Source organism: Canis lupus, chromosome 28, assembly GCF_048164855.1.
Source record: "Canis lupus baileyi chromosome 28, mCanLup2.hap1, whole genome shotgun sequence".
NCBI classification, from domain to species: domain Eukaryota; kingdom Metazoa; phylum Chordata; class Mammalia; order Carnivora; family Canidae; genus Canis; species Canis lupus.
Window position 1 is genome coordinate 14,709,600 of NC_132865.1, and position 18,296 is coordinate 14,727,895.

General features: G+C 45.6%; 1 long non-coding RNA gene across 2 annotated transcripts in view; it reads left to right on the forward strand.

The window, feature by feature from the left end:
• LOC140620221 (uncharacterized) overlaps positions 1-16,779 on the forward strand; it is an 80,822-nt gene extending 64,043 nt beyond the window's left edge. The window contains exons 1-4 of one of the 2 annotated variants that reach the window (XR_012019994.1): positions 10,218-10,508; positions 11,408-11,516; positions 12,333-12,530; positions 13,038-16,779. This is a non-coding gene — a long non-coding RNA (uncharacterized lncRNA). Of the gene's footprint in view, positions 1-10,217; positions 10,509-11,407; positions 11,517-12,332; positions 12,531-13,037 lie in introns of those variants that run through there. The other variant, XR_012019993.1, reaches the window with a different exon arrangement.
• The last annotated feature ends 1,517 nt before the right edge of the window (positions 16,780-18,296 follow it).

The window sequence follows — 18,296 nt, forward strand, 5'->3', positions numbered from 1 at the left end:
GGAACTTGTTGCGTGTCCAGCATGGGAGAGGTAATTTCGCACACACTATTTTTCATTTGCAAACTGCAGGGTAGGGAACGAGTATTAAAGCTAAAGAAATTAAGGTGTGAAGAGGACCAACAACTTATTAGATGCATAGTAAAGGCCTGAGCCCCGTCAGGGAGAAATAATAGATCGCTCTGGGAAGAGACGTGTTGTCAGGTTACGGAAATTTCTTGAGTGTGCAAAAGCAGGCAGAGTATCTCACAAAAGGAAGCTCATTTGTAAAAGGAGAGTTTTGGAGGCTTGTTTGCTATTCTGAGGAATATTTTCTTTTCCTTTTCAGCAAATCTTTATCAGCAACCGAATCTTTGCTCTGTCACCTGCAAACAGACATTAGAACAATGAAAACCACCCTCTGCAGGATATTGATTCTGATGGAGCAAATGTTGATTAAGCAGAATGGTGGGCTTTTTTTAACTGGAGGAATTCCAGATCTTTCCTTAGGCCTGTCTCTCCAGGGAAATGAGCTCTATCCTAAAAAATCTTAAAAAAAAAAAAAAAAAAACCCAAGTAAGAATGCAGATTTACGATGGGAGACGCTGGGCGGAAGGTGGCTATCTTGGCGGCCTATCTAGAAGCTCATCTTCGTGTTATTGGAGAAACACTCTCTCTCTTGACAGGATATAGTCTGGTTATCACATAATCTTCTCGGGTTTCATTCCCATTCTGCTTACAAATGCCCCAAATATAAAGAGATGCATTGCATTAAGACAGCCTTTTAAGAGGCAGTTTATCCCAGCTGTTGCAGTCCGTCTTAAACACCTACCTTTTCACCCTCGTGTGGAGTTTACACGTCGATAAGGGACGTAAAAAGAAAAAAGGGAACTTTAGAAATCTCAGCAAAGGCAAAACACCAAGGCTGCCTTTGGGAATCCGAGTCCCTGAGCCCGGGAAGCTGAGAGTTCCAGAAGGCCGGCCCCTCCTGCTCGGCTGCCTTGGGGCTTGGGGCTGACCCCAAACACCGGGGACTGTAAACCCTTCTCCAGTCACCCAAGCGGCTGGATTCTGTGCCTGCTACTTTGGCATTTTCTCATTAAGGGCCAGTGGCAAAACAAGTGAAAAATAGGGGGTTGGGGAAGGCACTGGAGAGCCAGACCCCTGGGCTCAGGGCCCCCCCAAGCGGTTTCCCTGCTGGCATCGAGCACATTCTCCAGGCCCCAAGTCACTGCAGGCGCGTGCGGACCTGCTGTGTGCTCCCCCCCTGGCCCCCGGGGATTTGCTGGCAAGTGACCTGTGAACTGTCCCCCACTCCTGTGTCTGCCAGCAGACCCAGAGGCTCCTGGAGGCGACAGAGATGAGTCTGGAAGGCTTTTCATGGAGGGATGGGGAGAGGTTGGAATGAAGTGTGAAATGGGGAAGACAGGGGGAGTGGCCCCCAGGCCCAGCCAGCGGGGGTGGGGTGAGGGGGTAAGCTCATTTTCACTGATGGGGGCTGGGGTGGGGGCGGGGAGGTCCTCTTGTGGGAGAGGAAATAAACCTGTGACCCCCCCTTCCTGGTCCCACAGGCCGGGCTGCCTGTGTTTGAAGTCAGGACTGGCGGGTTGCAGGAAGCTGGCTGCATCAGGTTCCCATTAGCTCAGGCAGCGACACGGTGGCTTCACACCACGACATGGTAACAATTAAGCCTTCTGCTACTGGTCCTTACCCTGGGGTGAGGCTCTTTTCTTCCTTACCAATGTGGCTTCAAGTCGCCCTGGTTTCCTTATGGCTCGATTTCCTGCAGATTCCCATTACTTCATGTCTAATCTTCTGAGACCGCTTATTAGACCACACAAATTGTAGCAATTGTCTCCAGCATGCAGACCCCGTCCCAGACCCCCAGTGTGCCTAGGAGAACTACAGTATCTGTAGCTCTCTGAAATGTGAGAGTTACTTCCTATGTAAATCGTCGGATTACCAAAAATCAGAGTCATAAATATTGGGAGAACATAAACTAATTATACACGTCTACCCTGAGGCATGCTAAATTACTTACTTTCTTTTTTTTTCTTAAAGAGTGGTTTAGAAGAATTATCGCCATCTTCGACGATGAGAGAGATAAGATGCAAATGAATGACTGTAATATGAAGCAAAAAAAAAAGGAGATATAAAGTTATGGTTCTTCCAAGGAAGGAAAATACTATACACAGAGAAGTTCATTGAAAATGCTATTTAAGCCGAACCTTGAAAAAATAGGTACAAGGAAGTTGATGGGATAAAGAAAAGGGCATGAGCACGGGCAAGTACTAAAATAAATAAAATAAGTAAAATAAGACATAGTTCCTGCCTTCAAGAGGCTTTCAATTGAGGTGAAATGATACAACAGACATGGGTAAGAAAAAATTTAGAGGCCAGCATAAGACACAGCATGCTCAAATCACATCAGATATAGCTAACACTTAATTGTGGTATGGAAAGGTTAAATGCTATTTCAAGTAAGGAATTTGTCAATGTTTGATGAGGTACTGGGCCAGCCTTGAGGAGGACTAGGATTTATGGCGTTAGCAGGAAGGAAAAATGAGTGGAGTGAGAGCATCAGGTCGTGTGCTGAAGACAGTTCTCAAACTGCAGAGAGCATCAGAACCACCCAGAGGACTTGTCACAATACGGGTCCCTGGGCACCTCACCCGCATCTCTGATTTAGTAGGTCTGGTGTAAGATGTGGCAAGTGGTATTCTAGCAAATTCCCTAGTCATGATGCTGATGGTCCTGGTCCAGGAAATCACACTTCGAGAACCACTGCTGTGAATCCGTCAGCATGCCCGCAGCACTAGCATTTACTTGGGGGAAATACTGGAAAGTCAGATTGGCCAGGGAAGGCTACTGGAAAATATTAAAAATGAGTACACGTTAACTCTCTTTGTTTTCCTCGCTGAGGAGTCTCCATCTGAGTAGAACAATGAACATTCTTGGGTTTTTGTTGGGTTTTCTTTTTTTCCTATTCACCAATGGCTTCCTGGTTTAGAATAAATTATTGTGAAAGAACAAACTAATGCTTTTTTGACTCCAGAAGAAACTGCTATGGTTAAAGCTGGATATCCTTTCAAGAGATGGGTTCTGTTGATCCCTTCTGCAAGCATATTTCTTAACGGCTTTGCCCCTGCCGTCTACTGTGGGATTAGTGTTATGGAGTTTTATGTAGTGGATGGCCACCATCACAGCCAACCCTCCTTAGAATCCAAGTATTAAAAACATGGACCAAAGCTACTTTGCAAAATAATATATTTTCTGATGGCTTTGATTCTCAAAGATTCACATCATTTATTGTCTCAAATATTATTTAAACAGAAGCTATAATCTTCATTCCATGATCCTTTTGCTTTTGCATATTTAAATGAAAACTTACCACCATTGTTTCCTCGCATGTTAACAGAAAATAGTTTAATCCAGTTAATGTGAAAAAAGAACTCTACATTTAAAAATGTTTTAAAAATATCCTCATTCTGTCTGAAATGAAACAAATTCATAATCTTCTTTCTAATGCATGAGGTTATTTATGAGTTTCTCCTGGAGTTTGTAGGCTTGACTGAGGTGGGAATGGCTAGAAAGTGGAAAGTCTCTCCTACATATGTTCAGGATCGAGTTACATATGTTAAAGGATCGGGTTGTAGCATGCTGGACTCTGCAGCCAGAAATATGCAGTGTACTTTCCAAAATTCCCTTTAATCTTTTGACTTATTTAAGAGTGGTGTAGTATGCAAATGACAGTAATTAGACAACATTACAATACACACAGTTAATAGCATGATTCATATTTATGAAGTACTAATTTTATGTGAATACCAAAAATATAAGCTGATTATACTGTTCAAATTTTGAATTGAGCAAATAGACAAAAGAGCTCGGAAGGGAGTTTATTTTATAATGGTGAACCAAATTCATTATCGTTTCTCATGATTTAATACACGAAGGACAACTAAGGTATATAACTTTTAAGGTATTTCTTTATGTAACAAGAAATGACAGACTTTCATGTAATTAGAGGCTAAACGTGCTCATTTCTCCTTAAAGCTCAGAAAAGGGAATTTTTTTTTTTTTTTTTAGAAAAGGGAATCTTTGCAGCACAGTTGAGAGAGAGGTAAGGAGGGGTGCCGGGCTGGCTCAGTTGATAGAGCATGGGACTCTTGGACTGATCTCAGGGTTGTAAGTTCAAGCCCCACATTGGGTGTAGAGATTACTTGAAATTAAAAACAAAGAGAGAAAGAGGTAAGGAAACATTAGGTGAGTTGAAAGCTGAAGAGGGTCTCTGAGGAACATGCCTAAGAATACACGATGACTTAGTGACCAGGAAAGACCAAACTTTTGGATGTGTCAAACGTCCTGACTCCCTGACCAGGACTCTCATCATACTTTGATAAGAAGGAGCTCCTTCTTAGTGGAGTAACTTTACCTTAGACTTATTTCCTATTAGCTTTTATTCTCCTCTCCCCTATGCTTTAAGCAACTTAGTAAAAAAGTATCTTGAATGAAAATGAGTTGAACATAAGAAAGAACATTTTCTTTCTCCTCTAATATTCAAGATGGAATTTTAAAGGTTTTTTTTTTTTTCGTGGTCAGATGTATTTTTCTGTGAAGAATATTTATTAAATTGAGATCATGTTTCCCTTCATCTCTGACATCTGGTGCATATTGTCATTCGTGTTTTGCTGTTAGTGCATTTGTACATTGTGGTTGTCAGCTATAGACACGGGCTTCTCCAGTCTGATGTGTGAGGTTGTCGATGCAGCATGTCGTGTGTCACTTTGAAGAAAAGGAGACGAGGTTCTAAGCAGAAACAATAGTTAATGTATTTAAACGAATGTTGTCTCTTCCCACCCTCGCCCTGGAGAGCAGACTCCTACTTCACCCTGTCCTGCTCAGAACTGTTCCAGAATCCCTCCAGTATTCGTCCTCAAGTAGTTGGTGAGTCCTCTCACCCCGAATTTGGTCCCATTATTTTATTCTCACTTTGATTTTGACCAAGAGTACAATACTCATCTTGGTCAATGACCTCATCTGTCAGATGCTGCTTAAAAGATTGTTGATGATTTCTTAAAAATGAAACCCACCCAAGTCAAATCTACAGAGAAAGAATGTTGGTGGGGTACAGCTGAGAGAGGACAGTGCAGGGAGAAGGTAACAAGGACCGTGGGCAGCCGCAGCAGCACCCAGGGGCAGGCGTGGCCCCCCCCCAGGAGACTGCCTTGACCATAGGAGTTCTCATGTCTGTGAAATCCACACACCCCCATCGCACCTTGTACCATTGGTGCCCACCACGTATTCTCAGCATGGTTCTCAGCTAAGCACGGCCACAGACCAAAATCTGGCCTGTGCTTCAGGTGCCTGTGAGTCTCACTTTTAAATATCTGTGTAAAATAACACAAGAGAAATGCCCAGTGAGTGATTATTTTTTAAAGATTTTATTTATTTATTCATGATAGTCACAGAGAGAGAAAGAGAGAGAGTCAGAGACACAGGCAGAGGGAGAAGCAGGCTCCATGCAGGGAGCCCAACATGGGATTCGATCCCGGGACTCCAGGATCATGCCCTGGGCTGAAGGCAGGCGCCAAACCGCTGTGCCACCCAGGGATACCCCCAGTGAGTGATTAACGGGGACATTGGCGTGGCTATTGCTTAGTTCTGGAAACTCTCCTGCTTTTCTGATGCCATCTTTTGCTTCCTTACTCTCCTCACTTCCCTAGCCTGGGTCCCTCACTCAATCCCATCAGCCTCTCCCCTCCTGACTCAGTTCCCTGGTCCCCTTGACTTTGCCCCCCTACGCCCCTCCTTCCCATGTGCTCCCTCCGCCCCTGCACCTGGGCTGGGAGCCCTCAGCACAGTCACACTTTCTGTGCGGGGCTGACTTCTTTGCACCCTTTTTCTGGTGCTCGGCCTCTCTGAGGTCTCCCCCCCCGCCCCCCGGCCACCTCCCCAGGCCTTGTGCTTCACAGAAAACTGAACCTCAGCCCCCCTCCCCAGACTTCATAACTCCTCTGAGGTCTCCCCCTCCCCTATCACGTCTCCAGGCCTTGTGCTTCACAGAGAACAACACCAAATATGAAAATATATACTAAAAGCAATTTTTAACAGAGGAAGGAAGGAAGGAAGGAAGGAAGGAAGGAAGGAAGGAAGGAAGGAAGGAAGGAGGGAAGGAAGGAAAGGAAAAAAGGCAGGCAGGTATGCAGGTGGGAGGGCAGACGCACCATGAACCCTTTGCCCCCCTAACTTCTAATCTCCTCCTTTGAGCTCTTCCTCACTTTCACTTCGGAGGAAACCGTGTCCCCTATTTCTTTCCAAGGCTGGCCTCGCCACCCCCAAACTCCCCCCAGCCCCGCACATGCAGGTAAATCTGAGCCTTCTGCTCTCCTTCCAGAACTTTCTTTGCTAACGACCTCCTTCCTATCTATCTTCAGTATCTCCTTCCTCTTTCACTTGCAATTTCTAATCTTCCCTCTTCTCACAAGTAACACCAACGTCCTTCCCCTCTCTTTCCTTCTCGAGCTTCTGTGTCGCTCTGCCTTTGCATTCCACACACCTGTCTCCAAAGGGGAATCTCATTCTCCCCCTGTGCATTCTTCACGGGCTCCTCCTGCACCCGCGCTGCTCCTCCACTGAGCCTGGTGTCACTTACACGACCGGCGGAGGGGGAGGACCGCCGGGGGTGGGTCTGGCTCCACCATTCCCTGGGTGTGGGGCTGGCCCGGCTTCACCCGCCCGTGCCTCAGTGTCCTCACCGGTAGAATGGGCCACAAGGCTTTGGCCCCTTAATGAACGTCACAATACGGGAGTGCCAGCACGCTGATTTGGACAGAAACTGGTAAGGATAACACATAAGAGGGACAAAGAGAGTGACCTAAAAATAGAAGAAGGGTGATCCGTGCTGGCCCACTTCCCTGGGATGCTTTGGAGTTCCCCAGACTGAACCCCTAGTTCCGCTTTGCGGCCTAACTTTTCCTGGGGTCTTCCCCACTGTCCCCCATGCTGAGAGAAATGGGGGGGCGTCATCTGTGGTGTCCAGGAACTTAACCTGAGCACTTCTCACTCGGCCCAGTCTTGCCGTGTGTCGCATGGCACTTAGTGTGAACTTGCCCGCCCTCAAAATGCTTCCAGGCCTTGCACGCCAGCGGTGTTTCCCTCAGTGTGTTAGTGTGCCAGGGCCACTCTGACGGCCACACCCACAGACTGGGGGGTTTGGCGACAGAAAGTTATCTTCTCACGATTCTAGAGGCCGCAGGTCTGAGAGCAAGCTGAGGACCGGGCTGGTCTTTTCTGACTGAGGCCTCTCTGCTTGGCTTGCAGATGGCCACCTTCTGGCGGTCTTCACGTGGTCCTCCCTCTGGACCTATCTGTGTCCTGATCTCCTCTTGTTTTTTGTTTGTTTGTTTGTTTTAAGATTTTGTTTATTTATTTTGAGATAGGGAGAGCATGAGCAGGGGAAGGGGAGAGGGAGAGGGAGAGAATCTCAAGCAGACTCCACACTGAGTGAGCAGCCCGACGTGCGGCTCGATCTCGTGACCCTGCGATCACGACCTGAGTGGGAATCAACAGTTGGACGCTCAACTGACTGAGCCACCCAGGTGTCCCCTAATCTCCTCTTCTTATAAGGACCCCAGACACATTGGAGTAGGGCCATCCTACTGACCTCATTTTAACCTAATTACCTCCATAAAGGCCCTATCTCCAAACGCAGTCATTTTCTGAGATTCTGGGGCTTAGGACTTCAACCCTGTGAATTTTGAGGGGGCCACAATTCAGCCCACAGCACTCATGTTTGGTACCCACAATGAGCTAACATGGGGCCTGTCACATTTGTGTCTTTGGTTAAACAAAGGAAGAAACCAGGGAAGGGGACACAGGGCAGGATGCAGAGAAAAACAATCCTCACAACCTGTTTCTGATAGCATCTTGGGGAAGTGGTGGAGAAAGCAAGGAAGGTTAGTCATCACCTCTAATGTTTTCCTTTCAATAACATGTCCTCACACCCCAGGATTATGTCACTAGAGTTGGGTTTCTTTCTCCTTGCAAAATGATACCGCTGGGAAGGATGACATAATAGAACTACAAATTGGAGTAAGACAGATTCTGCTTTTGTTATTTACTGCTATGAAGCCTCCAGAATCTGGCATGTTGTAAATACATGTTGGCTACTGTTGGTTTTATTATTATTATTATTATTATTATTATTATTATCATCATCATCATCATCATCATCATCAACTTTAAGCTCTATGAAGACAAGAACATTTTGTATCTTGTCCATGGCTCTACTCCCTGGCCTCACGTGGTGCTGAGCAAATCGTAGAAGCTCAATATATTATTTGTTCAATAAATGAAGATAGTTAACCTCAGAGGCTCTCTTTTCTCATCTCTGAAAGGAACTAATATTTACTGAGCACTCACTATGTGTGATGCTTGTGTACCTGTTTTATGTGGATGATTACACTTTCCTCCTCACACCAATCATTTGAGGCAAGTACTTTTTTTTTTATCCTCATTTTTCAGATGAGGAAACAGAGGCAGAGAGAGTTCAATAACTGGTCAAGGTTCCAGCAGAGCTCAGATTCTCTTGGACTCAAACCAGAAATGCCAATCAGTGTACTCTACCGTGTCCCTCGTGTCCAGAAAGAGGGTGGAAAATAGCTACTTGACAGGCTCGGTGGGAGGACTGACTGAAATTTGTAGGGGGAACTCAATAAATATCACACACACCCTGGCACTTCACTCCATTTACCTTGCTGTCCAGATAGAACCTGTCTTCTAACCAACAGCTCTTCCCAGACCATCCATTGACCCTAACACCCTGTGGCTACTGCTCCCTTTTCCACTTCCCTTCATCGCAGAACTACTCTGGACTCAAGCGAGGTCTGTACCTGGTGTTCTCACCACCCATGTTGTCTTGACCCCACTCAAGTCAGGCAGGAGCCTCTCCTCTCTTCTGCAACGGCTCTTAGCAAGATGACCAAACACATCCGATGAACAAATCCAACTGTGTCACTTTCCCAGGCTCTTGGCATCATTCAGCAGAGCTAATGACGGGTCCTCAAAACACCCTTTTCTCAGAGCTTCCTGGCTTCTGTCTCAATCTTCTGGATTCTCCTTCTGGGTCCCCCCCCACGCCTCCCCGGCTGGCCTACCCACCTCCATTTTGCATGTAAATGTTGATTTACCCCAGGCTGAAATTTCCTTCTTTATCTGCATTCTCTGGCCAGGAAATCACATCCAGAACCATGACTTAAATGCCATCTGTACGTGGATGGTTCCAAATTTCTAACTCCAGCCCTGACTCCTCCCTGGAGTTTCAGATTTATGGATTCAGCTTCCCATACAACATTGCCACTTGCAGCTCTAACGGGCATCTCTAACTTAACATGTACACCGTCCTCTGTACTGCATTTCCTTCCCTTTCTCACCCAGACCTTTCACATTCTCCCCCACTTGAGTGATGCCCCTATTCATTGTTCAGTATAAAAATCTAGGAGTCACCCTTAATTCCTTATTTTCTCTCATCATACTTTGAATCCATCAAGCCCTGTGGAAGGCTTTACCTCCAAAACGTAGATCAAACTCATCTATCTTAAATCCCCTTGGAATTCAAGTAGAGCTTTGACATGACTTACAAGGCTCTGTGTGGTCTAGCTTCTGCCCGCCTCTAAGACCTCCAGTATGGCCACAACCCCCATTGTTTGGACACATTGAAATCTCGTCCTTGAACACAACAGGCTTATTTATGTCTCAGGGCCTTTGCACTTGCTATTTCTTCTGCTTGGATTTCTTTCTCCCAGATCTTCACATGACTGTCTCCTTCTTATCACTCAGGTCTCAACTAAAATATCACCTTCTGAGAGAAGATTTTCATGAGCACCTTGGTTAAGGTATCTTCCCAACCACAACTTCATGTCCCGCTATTAGTTAGGAAAGTGGCTTCAAATAAGAATAAATCTGGGGCAGCCCGGGGTGGCCCAGCGGTTTAGCGCCACCTTCAGACCAGGGTGTGATCCTGGAGACCCGGGATCGAGTCCCACGTTGGGCTCCCTGCATGGGGCCTGCTTCTCCCTCTGCCTGTGTTTCTGCCTCTCTCTCTTTCTCTCTCTCTCTGTGTCTCTCATGAATAAATAAATAAAATCTTAAAAAAACAAAAAAAGAAAAAGAATAAACCTGGTACAGGCCTAAGCTGGTAGACCTTTGTCTCATATATTAAGATATCCAGGGTAGTTAGGTCAAGGCTGTTCAAGCCTCAGTGGTGCTATCAGGGACTCTGGTTCTTTCTCACATTTCTGCTCTGCCCCCCTTAACATCTCAACTTTCTTCCTTGTGATTTCACTTCAAGGTCACAAGACAGCTGCTGCACCTCTGGGCATTATATCTGTGTCCCAAACAAGGAGAAGGGAGAGTTCAAAGGATCAAAGTAATTTCTTATGTGGCTCTGCATTTTATTGGACCCGAAGGCCTCCTCAGAGGGTTCAACCTGGAGTCTTGGACTTGGGTCCCACAGTCCCTAGCACCTAGCAGTAAGTGATGGTGGAGACACAAGCATTTTATCTTCCCACCATGTATACTAGAGAATGCAAGGCAGAGGGGGGTATAAATGATTGGGGTCAGCTAATCCCAGTCACCTTTTATGCCATATTGTCCTGTGTACCTTTTTCATAGAACTTATGATCTGAAATCACCTTGTTTTATTTATCTGTTTTCTTACTGTGTCCTCTGATTTCGAGTAAGCTGCATGAGACGGGTGACCTTGTATCTTTTCTTTAGGACTATGACTAGAAGCGACTCTAGCACACAGTAGGAAGGCAGTAGCTAGCGGTGGATTCTTGAATAAGCCATCCAAAAACAGCTAAGATTTGCCTCTGTTACAAATGCATTTCTATTATGCACAAAACACTCACAACGCACTAGATCATTAAAGCTTAATTGTTAAGTGTCCTATGCAGATTGACTTGCATGCTGTTGGGACACCAAAAGCTGAGTGAACTGTCCTGATCTGAGGAGTAACAGTGGGTCTGTTCACAGCAGCTGCATTGATAGGATTGATGGTATCGTCTGTTAGGTCCACACTCCCTCTCAAAGCTGCCTTTGCGATGATAGCTCCATTGGCAGACTCTCCACGGGCTAGAGAGAAGCTCAGTGTCCTCCCGCAGCACACAGCCACTGGCCATATCATGTGGATTTGTGACCTGCTTCACTAAACTTACTGGCCGCACACAAGCTCTGGGATATTAAATAAAATATGAATGGCATACACACAGGCTTGGTCAGGCTCATGGGAAGTTTCTATGGCAGCCCAAGTTTCTATTTGAAAGAAGAGATTCAGTGGTGGCTCTCAAGCTCAGGGTTGAACATGGTCACTGGAGTCTAGATGTGCCTGGCAGTGCCTGATGGGCTAACCAAGCGGTCCTTTCTGCAGGGGGCACTGAATAGTGATGGAATCCCTCGCCCTTACAAGTTCAGCCCAATACCAAAGTCTCGAAGCTCTGCAGAAAGAAGAGAAACTGAATACTGCCCCTTGCCTTCAGGTGAGCTCTTCATGGACTCGTGTCTGAATCTAGGGGAAATAAGGGGCTGTAAGTACATATTGATGTGTTTTGTTTTGTTTTGTTTTTTAACAAATCTTCCAAATCTATGGCACAAAGCTACATTGCTTTGGTGTATATGTAATGGAGAGGAAGAGGTGTTTCTTCCTCTTCTTCATGGCTCACAGCTATGGCCCTTGCATGGAGGGCGTAGAGAACACAGAACTCCCTCAGCTTGTGGAGGTCTCTAATGTGGTGGCCACACCTACAGGAACTTATTCCTGAGCACACTACAGACATTTTCGAGAATGCTCAGAAACAAGCAGGAGAGACCTGGTGGGGATAGAGATATTGCAATGGTGGGTAAGAGTGAGGGGGTCTGTTTCATTATTTGTGAGAGGAACTCTTATTTTATTTTATTTTATTTTATTTTATTTTATTTTATTTTATTTTATTTATTTTGTTTCAGGAATTTATTTTAAACATTAGTCCCAGTCCCCACTTTAGTCCAACAAAGCCCAGGGAAAATGAGCCACATACATTTTTTTTGAGCAAACATTTACTGCCAGGTACTGTACTAGACATTGAAGAGCACGGGAACAAAATAGATAAAGCCCCTACTTTCACAGAGCTTATTTCTTTGTAGAGGAAGAGATGGAGAATAAATGAACCTCAATAATGGAATTGATGGAAGGGCTAAAAGTTGGATATAAAAAGAAAAATCAATTTAGAATATTGAACCGGACTCACAAGAGAAGTTTAGGGAAAATTACTTTTAGGGGGAAGATCCTAAGACTCCATCCCCATTTCCATCTCCAGTAGGTCATACCCAGCATCACCATGAGCCACAACAGTCCTCCTGAGGCCAACACTTTTTGCTCCTTTCCCATGCACCAAAAAAGTCCCATTGTCTTCATCACACAAGTGACAGCCTGGCCTGGGGATTTATGAGCATGATGTCTCTGTGGCTGGGCTGTGAGCACCTGCACCCTGGGTTCCGGAGAGCCTCGTGCAAGGGTGAGCCCACGGCGGGGGGTTGAAAATATCTGTTGACCGTGTGACAGAGCGAATGAATGAAGTGGAGTCACGTTGCAACAGGTGAGCTTTAGGTCAGACATAAGTGTTTCCTGTCAGGCTCATGAAATGCTCAAACAGCTGTAAGGGGGAGCTTGTGGTTTGCACCATGTCAGGCTTCAGCTCAGGGAGGATTAACCCATTGGCTGCAGCAAAGTTACTGGGAGTGGATCTGTTTCAGCCACTGCACATGCTAGAGAGCCATCAGGTCAGTCCGGCTATGGCCACCGAGGGCCTTTGCAAATGGTTCTGGAAGCCTAAAAACAGTGGGTGCCACAATGCACGGAACTCTCATGAATATCAGGCCAAGTCCTAAAAACATTCTACTATTTGCTACCGTGACCAGAGAAAGGAAAAAAAATTGTGTGTGTGTGTGTGTGTATGTGTGTAGTAAGTTTGTTAAGTTCTGCAAAATGTTTGGAATCTTGTGAATGACACTCATTTTCCTAGGCTGATCTCATCTTAAACAGCAAAATATGTCTTGGAATCACCTCTTCAGAGCACGTAAAAATCCTGACCAGGTAGGCAGAGACTGTTTGACAGTCCTGGGGAATATGAATGCAAGAGAACGAGAAGTGAAGCACACTGTTTGTTCAGCAACACTGAAAAAACATTTGGAAATAGCAAAGTGGAAAAAAGGAAGGACTCAGTCGTAAAGAGATACGGATCCAGAGAACAGACTGGTGGTTTCCAGAGATGAGAGGTTAGGGGAGAGTGGGCAAAAGGGGTTGAAGAGTTAGAAATTTCCAGTTATAAAACAAGTCCTGGGGATATGATGCACAGCATGGGGTCTACAGTTCATAATACTCTACTGTATACTGGAAAATTGCTAAGAGAGTAAATCTTGAAAGTTCTCATCATAAACAAAAAAAAAATTGTAACTGTGTGTGCTGATGGATGTCAGCTATACTTATTGTGGGGATCATTTTGCAGTGCATGTAAACACTGAATCACTATGTTGTACACCTGACACACGATGTTTTATGCTAGTTATATCTTCATTCAAAAATAGTAATGAGAGCACACCTTGCCCATCGTCTGTTTACTTTAACCAGGCTTCTCAGTAGAAATGCCCTCTACATTATGACCCAGCCCACAATAATGACGAATCACCTACCTACCTACCTACTGAGACAAGAGTTTCATAAAACAATACTTTCCTTACCATGTGCAATGCACTCTGGTGTCTTCCAATATATTCTTTTTCTTTTTAAAAAATGCTGGTGAGGGGCACCTGGGTGGCTCAGTGGGCTAAGCATCTGCCTTTGGCTCAGGTCATGATCTCAAGGTCCTGGGATCCAGCCCAGAGTTGGGCTCTCTGCTCAGCAGGGAGTCTGCTTCTCCCTCTCCCTTTGGGCTTGCATGCAAATAAAATAAAATAAAAAATAAATAAAATAAAAAAAAGATTTAAAAATGCCTATGAAGTTCTGTGGCTTTGGGCCATGGCCCCAGGTAGCTTTGGACTGAGTGAATTATATGGTGAACTGAGGTGGAAACTGCATCTGGCAGTGTGGGGGCCCAGAGCCCGCCAGAGCCTAAAGTCTTGCACGGCGCGTTGATGTCCTGTCTCTGTGCTGCTCCAGGCAGGTGTAACCTGTTAACTCTCTTCCAAAACCACGCTGGGTGAGGGATCAGGAGATGGGGTGAGCGGTCACCTCCTGCAAGTCTCTCAGCCTTAATGAGCCTCTGGCATCCCCCCCTATGAAATGGGAAATTCGGCGAAGCTCATTGATTCAGACTCTGTGACAGAATGGAATTTGTTCTAATTTGTTAGGGGTTATTACAATTGCTTCTCTGAGAAATGTGAATTTAATCAAGTGATGTTTTTTAAAATGTCAGTATCTTTCCATTGTCCATTAAAATGCTGATGGAAGTCACCCCACTCCCAACTGCTGCTCTTAGCTCCCTTTGGTCAGATAGATAATCTGAATCAAAAATAATTTAATTGGAGTGCCATTTTCTTGGTTATTTAGAGAGGCAACACTTGGCCCCAGGCTAGCAGGAAGGAGCCCCTTGCATCTCCTTGCCCGGAAGGGCAGCCTGGAGTCCTGCTAAATGGAAAAATATTCTATTGTCAGTGTGTTATCGGAGAGTGTTGTGCGGAGAAAAATGAATGATTTTACTGTTCGATGTTAGTGTTCTTAAATAAGAGGTGCCCTTTAAGATTCACAAATGAGGACATGGGGGTTCTAGATCCCTCACTTGTCAGGAAGCTTCACCTTGAGGGGACAGTTCCTCTCACTATGGCTCTGGGACCGGGACAGGCATGAGGTCCTTTTAGTCACTGATATAGGTCTAGAGCCTACAAGGGGCTGGCACATTGTAGATGCTTAAAAAGTAGTTATGGGACAAATGACAAGGGACATGCTGGAGGCGACCCTTTCCTGGGAGGCCTCTGCCTTGAAGTTTTTTCTGTCTATGACAAGAGCCAGCAAGTCCACTGTCCTCTTACACTGTGAGTCTCCTCAGAGATGGCATCAGCTTCTCAGGCCCCAGCTGGGTGCATGCACTGCTATGCTGTGTAGCAGGTTGGGGGGCGGGTTCTGCTGGATGGGTGGCCAGAGACGGGGTGATCATGTGCTCTGCCCCTTCCGTTCAGGCCCCGGTGTGGATTCTGGCGTAGAATCCCCTGGAGACTCCCAACTAGAAGAGGCACAGAAAACAGGAGAAAGACTCAGCCCCTTGATGGTGCAGCATTCAGCAAAGGCACCCGTTGGGAAGGAAAGCGGGGTGCATGGCACCTCGGTCGTGGCACCGATGAGGTCTTGGAGAAATCCCAAAGAGATTCTGCTCTCAGTTGTTCAGTTATTTAGCTGGTTTTCCTTCTGGTCGGCTCTAAGTACCCAGGGCACCCAGTCACCTATTGCCTTAAAGATAGAGTAACTGCTGGGATTTCTTTTATAGCATTTCCGTACCTCATGGTTTTTTCTTTTTGTTTCTTCCTCCAAAATGCTGGCTATGCTTTGAGAAATTTAGACTTTCTTTAAAACCTTAACATGTTTAGTTGTTTATGTTGGTGGAGACATGATGTTTGCAACATATCTAGGAGACTGGCTGAGATTTCTGTGCACTTGTATCTATAAGATCAGAGACGGCTGCTTGAAGGAAAAGCTCCTGGGGGGGCAGGGCCATGCTTTCCACCTGTGAGATACACGAGGGTTAGCAAGTGCACTCAACAAAGCAGGTGTGGGCAGTAGGATAGACTGAGTGATCTTGCTAAGGGGACAGGGTCCTTATGATGCACGGGAGGCTCATTTACTGCTAGAAATGATGTAATTACAAGGAATCTAAAATGAAACAGTTGTGTGTTTTTAGGGCAAAACAACCATATTGTCTCAACGGGAGAACACAACAAATGAGTTTTCCTGTTTTCTGTGGATTTAGAAAATCCGTAACAAGGCATAAGGTCCAGAAGAGTTTTAACAGAGTATGAGCTCTAAAGAGGATTTCAGTGCCAAACTGTCAATTGTGAAGATAAAAGAGAGTTTTCCCACGGCTATTGTTTGGCATTTTTTTCACCTATTTTTCATCTCGCCATCCCTAAGAGCTTCATGAGTAGCTTTGAACATTTAACGAACGAGGAAACTGGAATAGGAAAAGTTGAGAATTCCAGATTATCACCTGACATTTTTGGAGACTTCAAAATGTTTCCTCTTGTGCGATCTCATTTAATCATCATCATACTCCTAGAAGACGGCGCTCTTATTAACTAGGAGTAGTTTCGTTGAGGTAGCAAAATTGTCAATTGTCAATATTGTCCTGCCCCTGTTCCTAGATCTATATATGCCGTAGCCAAGTGAGGGCTAATTCAAAGCCTTCGTTAGCACACGCCTTTTGCCCCTGAAAACCAGGGCGTCCCCCAGGGAGCCAGGCTGGACCGCCTGGAGGGCTCCTTGTGACCAGGCCGAAGCTGCAATGTGACAAGTAGGCCAAGGCTCTTTCTCAGTGCTTGCCAGCAAGCCGCATTTAATTCTCAGCCCTCTGTTTTCCTGCTCTGCTCCAAGGAGAAGATGGTCCAAGAAAATGGGAGATAAGTAAAGGAGAGGAAAACGAGACTCCTTGTAAGCCTAGAGCAGGCCTGGCTCTTCTCACCTCATCAGAGCAGAACAGCTCCCAGCAGCCTCAGTAGCCTGGACCTGTCCTGAGTCTCTGGCCATGAGGGCTTTGAAATGTAAAGATCAGCACCCTTTAGAGAGTGAGTTACTATTACTTACTATTACTATTACTTACTATTCAACACTCAGCCCAGGGATGGGTCCTTGATTCCCCCATATCTGCCCTCCTCCTCCTTTGGGAAGAGGCGGGAAGAGCTAAAGGAAGAGAGCCTCCTTGTGGGATAATAATCACTCCTGTACTGCGGCGGCCAGATTGAGACCCAGAAGGTTAAGTCGCTTGTCCTACGTCTGCAGCTGGAAAGAGCTAGAACCAGGTGAGAACTGCATCCATTCAAGCCTTCTGTTTGATGTGCATATTGCCGCATGCCTCACTTCCTGCTGGGACTCACACGTCCAGCGGGCCCTACACAACCGGTGGGCCGCTGCCACTCAAGAGCTGCGAAATGCAACCGAGGGAACCGTGAGCATAGCTCCTTCTATGCAGAGGAATTAAAAGCACTGAAATATTGGGGCGCCTGGTGGCTCAGTGGTTGAGCATCTGCTTTCAGCTTGGGTCGTGATCCCGGCACATCGGGCTCCGCGCAGGGAGCCTGCTTCTCCCTCTGCCTGTGTCTCCACCTCTCTCTGTGTGTGTCTCTCGTGAGTAAGTAAATAAATCTTAAAAAAAAAAAGTACTGAAATATGAAGAAAGATTTAAAGGAGCTAAATACATGGAACTGGGCTACTTGATGATTACTGGGGATGTGATTTCAGGCTGCACATTTTTGAAGGATGGAAACATCTGACAGGATGAGCTATGTAGCAGGGGATATGATGAAGGAATGAATAGTACAAAGTCAAAACCAGAAGTTGGATAATGGAATAATATCTAATAACTCTCTCTTCTTTCGCTTCTTTTCATAGGGAGGAAAGGGATAGACTTTGGGGAACTGATGAGCTTAAAAGTGATTTTTCTTTTCTTTTCCTTTCTTTATTTAAGATGTTATTTATTTATTCATGACAGACTCAGAGAGAGAGCCAGAGACATAGGCAGAGGGAGAAGCAGTTTCTATGCCGGAGCCTGTGCGGGACTAGGTCCCAGGACCCTGGGATCACAACCTGAGCCGAAGGCAGATGCTCAACTACTGAGCCACTCAGGGGCCCCAAAAGTTATTTTTCCAACACAAGCATCCATTGCTGTAGAATGAAATAGAACAAATGATGATTTCAACCCCAGATGAATTTCCTAGCGCATTTTAAATAAACTTTGCATCAATGCCTCTTCTTCCATATCATCTCCCCCTATGTCCACTGTCAGAGCTTTAGTTCTTGCTCCATTAAGTCTCACTGGGCCTCCAGCCATCTCTCTTCCTCGAGATTCTCTAACCACTTTACCCTCCACATGGCCACGGCATGACCTTTCTAAACCACTTCCCAGAATAATACTTTAAAACCACATGACCTAATGAAAAGACTTTATGAGTTAGCCCTCTTTCTATTGCAAATAATAAAAAACCTGACTCAAGCTGCTTAAATAAAAAATTTACTCTTTAGGTTCATGTAATGGGAAGGTCCAGAGATGGGAGGACCAGCTATGGGATGGTTTAATCCCGAG